Source organism: Myodes glareolus, chromosome 12 (assembly GCF_982192425.1).
Source record: "Myodes glareolus chromosome 12, mMyoGla1.1, whole genome shotgun sequence".
Taxonomy (NCBI): Eukaryota; Metazoa; Chordata; class Mammalia; order Rodentia; family Cricetidae; genus Myodes; species Myodes glareolus.
The window spans coordinates 66,501,836-66,508,757 of NC_142037.1; positions in this window are offsets into that span (position 1 = coordinate 66,501,836).

The following is a 6,922-nucleotide window of genomic DNA, read 5'->3' on the forward strand; positions in this document are numbered from 1 at the left end:
AGTACATGCAGACGGAACAAGACCCAGTGCCATCGTCAATGGCTTCTCAGTCAGCCCCCATGTCAGCCACATTCAGAGAATCTGGTTTGCTCACATGCTCGTTCAGTCCCAGTCCAGCTGGCCTTGGTGAGCTCTCATTCGATCAGTCCCCTTGTATCAGAGGGTGAACGCACCCCTAGCAGTCCTGATTTCCTTTTTCATGTTCTCCCTCCTTCTGCTCCTCATTTGGACCTTGGGGGCTCAGTCCGGTGCTCCAATGTGGGGTCTCTGTCTCTATCTCCATCCATCGTCGGATGAAGGTTCCCTCTGGTTCTGCAATCCTTGCTCACGTTCTCCCTCCCTCTGCTTCTCATCTGGACCTAGGGAGTTAAGTCCAGTGTTCCAATATGTGTCTCTGTCTCTATCTCCATCCTTCGCCATATGAAGTTCTGTGGTGACATGCAAAATATTCATCGGTATGGTTATGGGCCAAGGCCAGTTCAGGCACCCTCTCCTCTGTTGCCCAGGGAACAATCTGGGGACCTCTCCTTGGGCCTGGGAATCCCTCCAGAATCAAGTCTCTTGCAAACCCTAAAATGTCTCCCTTAGTTGAGATATAAACTTCCCTGCTCCCATAACCATCCTTTCTCCCTCCCATCTCCCATTCCCCCAGGCCATCCCCAATCCTCCCCCTCTCCCCTCTCCCTAACCATTTCCCCTTACTTCCACCCCCCCACCTCCCGTGCACCCAAGTTTGCCTGGCAATCTTGTCTACTTCTAATATCCAGGAGGATAACTATATGGTTTTCTTCAGGTTCACCTTCTTATTTAGCTTTTCTAGGATCACGAATTATAGACTCAAAGACCTTTAACTATGGCTAGAATCCACTTATATGTGAGTACATACCATATTCCTCTTTTTGGGTCTGGGTTACCTCACTCAGTAAAGCGTTTTCTATTTCCATCCATTTGTATGCAAAATTCAAGATGTCATTGTTTTTTACCGCTGAGTAAAACTCTAATGTGTATATTTCCACACCTTTTTAAACCATTCTTCTATTGAGGGGCACCTAGGGTGTTTCCATGTTCTGGCTATTACAAATAGTGCAGGTATGAACATAGTTGAACAAATACTTTTGTAGTATGATAGGGCATCTCTTGGGTATATTCCAAAGAGTGGAATTGCTGGGTCCTGAGGGAGGTTGACTCCCAGTTTCCTGAGAAACTGCCACACTGATTTCCACAGTGGCCGCACAAGTTTGCATTCCCACCAACAATGGATGAGTGTTCCCCTCACTCCACAACCTCTCCAGCATAGGCTATCATTGGTGTTTTTGACTTTAGCTATTCTGACAGGTATAAGATGGTATCTCAAAATGGTTTTGATCTGCATTTCCCTGATCGCTAAGGAGGTTGAGCATGACCTTAAGTGTCTTTTGGCCCTTCGAAGTTCATCTGCTGTGAATTCTCTGTTCAGTTCAGTACCCCATTTTTTAATTGGGTTAATTAGAGTTTTAGTGTCTAGTTTCTTGAGTTCTTTATATATTTTGGAGATCAGACCTTTGTCTGATGAGGGGTTGGTGAAGATCTTCTCCCAGTCAAAGGTAGCCTTTTGGTCTTACTGACAGTGTCCTTTGCTTTACAGAATCTTCTCAGTTTCAGTAGGTCCCATATATTCATTGATTCTCTTATTGTTTGTGCTACTGGGGTTCTACTTAGGAAGTGGTCTCCTGTGACTATATCTTGTAGACTACTTCCCACTTTCCCTTCTATCAGGTTCAAAGTGGACAGATAAATGTTGATATCTTTAATCCATTTGGACTTATTTTTGTGCATGGTGATAGATATGGATCTATTTTCATTCTTCTACAGGTTGACATCCAGTTATGCCAGCACCATTTGTTAAAGATGCTTTCCTTCAGGAAGAAAATGATGAAGGACTGCGAGGGATACTATCACCCACTGATACAAGGGGTCGGATCTAATGAGAGTTTACCAAGGCCAGATGGACCGTGACTGAACGAGCATGTGATCCAACCAGATTCTCTGAATGTGGCCGGATTTTCTGAATGTGGCTGGCCTGCAGTCTTTCTGAGAAGCCATTGACAATGACACTGGGACTGGTTTCCTCTGCATATACTGGATTTTTGGGATCCAGTCTGTTTGGATGCTCACCTTCCTGGACCTGGAGGGAGGGGGGAGGAACTTGGACTTCCCACAGGGCAGGAGACCCTGACTGCCCTTGGGGACAAAGAGGGAGGAGGAGAGGGAGGGGGGGAGTGGGAGGGCGTTGGGAGGAGGGGGCGTAAATGGAAACTTTTTATAATTTAATAAAATTACTTTCAAAAAAAAAAAAGATGCTTTCCTTCTTCCGTTGTATACCTTTAGCTCCCTTGTCGAAAATTAGGTGTTCATAGGTTTGTGGGTTAATATCCGGGTCTTCTATTCGATTCCATATGTCGACTTCTCTGTTCTTATGCCAATACCAAGCTGCTTTCAATACTGTAGCTCTGTGATAGAGTTTGAAGTCAGGGATGGTAATGCCTCCAGAAGTTCCTTTATTGTATAAGATTGTTTTGGCTATCCTGGGTTTTTTGTTTTTCCATATAAAATTGATTATTGTTCTCTCAAGGTCTGTGAAGAAGTTTGATGGGATTTTGATTGGGATTGCATTGAATCTATAGATTGTTTTTGGTAGAATTGCCATTTTTACTATGTTGATTCTCCCAATCCAAGAGCAGGGGAGGTCTTTCCATTTTCTGGTATCCTCCTCAATTTCTTTCTTCAAAGACTTAAAGTTCTTGTCAAATAGGTCTTTCTCTTCAATGGTTAGAGTTACCCCAAGATATTTTATGTTATTTGTGGCTATCATGAAAGGTGATATTTTTGATTTCCCTCTTTGCTTCTTTATCCTTTGTGTATAGGAGGGCAACCGATTTTTTGGAGTTGATCTTGTATCCTGCCACATTACTAAAGGTGTTTATCAGCTGTAGGAGTTCTTTGGTAAATTTTTTGGGGTTGCTTATGTACACTATCATATCGTCTGCAAATAATGAAAGTTTAACTTCATCCTTTTCAATTCGAATCCCCTTGATCCCCTTATGTTGTCTTATTGCTATTGCTAGAACTTCAAACACTATATTGAAGAGGTATGGAGAGAGTGGACAGCCTTGTCGCGTTCCTGATTTTAGTGGAAAGGCTTTGAGTTTCTCTCCATTCAGTTTGATCTTAGCTGTCGGCTTGCTGTAAATAGCTTTTATTATATTTAGGTATGATCCTTGTATCCCCAGTCTCTCCAACACCTTTATCATAAATGGGTGTTGAATTTTGTCAAATGCTTTTTCAGCATCCAATGAAATGATCATATGGTTTTTTTCTTTCAGTTTATTTATATGATGGATTACATTGATAGATTTGCGTATGTTGAACCAGCCCTGCATCTCTGGGATGAAGCCTACTTGATCATAGTGGATAATTTTTCTAATATGTTCTTGGATTCGGTTTGCCAGTACTTTATTGAGAATTTTCGCATCGATGTTCATGAGTGAGATTGGCCTGTAATTCTCGTTCTTGGTTGTGTCTTTGTGTGGTTTTGGTATCAAAGTAACTGTAGCTTCATAAAAGGAGTTTGGCAATGACTCTTCTGTTTCTATATTGTGGAATATATTAAGGAGTATAGGTATTAGCTCTTCCTGGAAGTTCTGGTAGAATTCTGCATTGAAACCATCTGGTCCTGGACTTTTTTTGGTAGGGAGATTTTTGATAACAGCTTCTAATTCTTTGCGACTAACAGGTCTATTTAGATTGTTCACCTGTTCTTGGTTCAACTTTGGTATATGGTACATATCTAAAAAAATGTCCATTTCTTTTACATTTTCCAACTTTGAAGCATATAACTTTTGTAGTAAGATCTAATGATTCTCTGTATTTCCTCTGTGTCTGTGGTTATGTCCCCCTTTTCATTTCTGATCTTATTAATTTTCATGTTCTCTCTCTGCCGTTTGATTAATTTGGATAGGGGTTTGTCGATCTTGTTGATTTTCTCCAAGAACCAGCTTTTTGTTCATTGATTCTTTGGATTGTTTTCTGTGTTTCTATTTTGTTGATTTCAGCCCTCAGTTTGATTATTTCCAGTCTTCTACTCCTCCTGGGTGAATCAGCTTCTTTTTTTTCTAGAGCTTTCAAGTGTGCTGTTAAGTCTCCAATGTGTGCTTTCTCCGTTTTCTTTAATTGGGCACTTAGTGCTATGAACTTTCCTCTTAGCACTGCTTTCATAGTGTCCCATAGGTTTGAGTATGTTGTGTCTTTATTTTCATTAAATTCAAGGAAGACTTTAATTTCTTTCTTTATTTCTTCCTTGACCCAGGGGTGATTTAGTAGTTGACTGTTCAACTTCCATGAGTTTGTTGACTTCCTGAGGGTAGCACTGTTGTTGAATTCTAACTTTAATCCATGGTGATCTGGCAAGACACAGGTGGTTACTAATATTTTTTTGTATCTGTGGAAGTTTGCTTTGTTACCGAGTATGTGGTCAATTTTCGAGAAGGTTCCATGAGCTGCAGAGAAGAAGGTATATTCTTTCCTATTTGGGTGTAGTATTCTATAGATGTCTGTTAAGTCCATTTGATTCAATACCTCCAATAATTCTCTTATTTCTCTGTTAGGTTTCTGTCTGATTGACCTGTCCATTGGTGAGAGAGGTGTGTTGAAATCTCCTACTATTAGTGTGTGTGGTTTGATGACTGCCTTGAGTTCTAGAAGAGTTTCTTTTACATATGTGGGTGCCTTTATATTAGGGGCATAGATATTCAGGATTGAGACTTCCTCCTGATGAATTGTTCCTGTTATGAGTATGAAATGACCATCTCCATCTCTTCTGATTGATTTTAGTTTGATGTCGATTTTGTTAGATATTAGAATGGCCACACCCGCTTGTTTCTTAGGTCCATTTGCTTGGAAAACCTTTTCCCAACCCTTTACTCTGAGTAGGTGTCTGTCTTTGTGGTTCAGGTGTGTTTCTTGTAAACAGCAGAATGTTAGGTCCTGTTTTCGTATCCAATCTCTAAGTCTGTGTCTTTTCATAGGTGAATTGAGTCCATTGATATTAAGTGATATTAATGACCAGTGGTTGTTGACTCCGGTCATTTTTTTTTTGGGGGGTAGCAGAGTATATGTGTTTTCCTTCTTTGAGTTGTGCTTGCGAAGGGTCGCTAGATGTCTGAGTTCTTGTAGGCAGTGTTGGGAATGTTGGATTCCTTGGGTTGTGATTTTCCTTCTAATATTCTCTGTAAGGCTGGATTTGTAGCTACATATTGTTTAAATTTGTTTTTATCCTGGAATATTTTGTTGTCTCCGTTGATAGTGAACAATAGCTTGGCTGGGTATAGTAGTCTGGGCTTGCATCCATGGTCTCTTAGTTTCTGCAGTACCTCTATTCAGGACCTTCTGGCTTTCATGGTTTCCATAGAGAAGTCTGGTGTAAGTCTGATAGGTTTACCTTTATAAGTTACTTGACCTTTTTCCTTTGCAGCTCTTAATATCCTTTCTTTAATCTGAATGCTTTGTGTTTTGATTATTATATGACGAGGGGATGTTTTTTTTCTGATCCAGTCTATTCGGTATTCTGTATGCCTCTTGAACCTTCATAGGAATATCGTTCTTTAGGTTGGGAAAGTTTTTTTCTATAATTTTGTTGAATATATTTTCTGGACTTTGATCTGCAATTCTCCTTCTTCTACTCCTATTATTCTTAGATTTGTTTTTTTTTTATTATGTCCCATATTTCCTGAATGTTTTGTGATGAGAATTTGTTGGATTTGCTGTTTTCTTTGGTCAGAGCGTTTATTTTCTCTATGGTGTCTTCATAATCTGAGATTCGTTCTTCTATCTCTTGTATTCTATTGGTTATGCTTTTTCCTGAAGTCTCTGTTTGTTTACCTAGATTTTCCATATCCAGCCGGCCCTCGGTTTGTGTTTTCTTCATTGCCTCCATTTCAGTTTTCAATTCTTGAACTGTTTTCATTACCTGTTTGATTGTTTTTTCTTGTTTTCCCAGGGTATTGTTTACGAATTTACTCATTTCTTCAAACTTTCTGTTATATTTCTCTTCTATTTCTTTACTCATTTCTTCAATCTTTTTGTTATATTTCTCTTCTATTTCTTTAAGTGAGTTATTCATACCCTGTTTAAGAGACTCTATTGCTTTCATAATGACACTGTTTTCCACTTCTTCAGGAATAGGGTGTTCAAGTCCTTCTGTCGTAAGATCGCTGGGATCTGGTGCTTTCATGTCGTTTTTCAGATTGTTGGAGGAATTCTTGCCTTGGTGCCTGCCCATCTCTTCCTTCAGATGCTCTCCAATGGCTCTTCCCTTCGCTGGGACTTCTGCTACAGGATTAATGCCCCTTGCTGGCCAGGAAACACTTTGCCTGCAGTCCTACCTTGCTGCAGGCAGGCTATTAAAACAAAGGAACTCCCTCCCGTTTGCACTCACAGTCCTGTTCCGGCGGCGCCCACACAGACTGAGTTGGAGGATTTTATCTAGAGATTTCTCTTAAATTATTTCTATCTTACATTGCTAAGAAGCTCCTAGGGCATGGCAGAAATCAGGTTTTGGCCATAAGACACTTTACATCTTCTCTCTTGTCTATTCTCTCCTCCTTCCCACCCTCTATCTCTTTTCTTCTTTCTTTTAGACCACACCATGATCTGAGGGAATTCTTCTGCTCTATCAGGGCTATCCCTGAAGAAATGGCATTCCTATCGACTAACCAGAGTCTATGGGTAAAAGTTAATGATGAACTGGACCACGTTTGTGAATGTGAACTTGGAAGTGGCTCCTCAAGGCTGAATCAGGCTTTGAATGATTAATCTCCCCGTCCACAGTTCAGTGAGAACCCCTGAGGCAGATCACTCAGGTACAGGGTTTCTGATTTTAACCTCA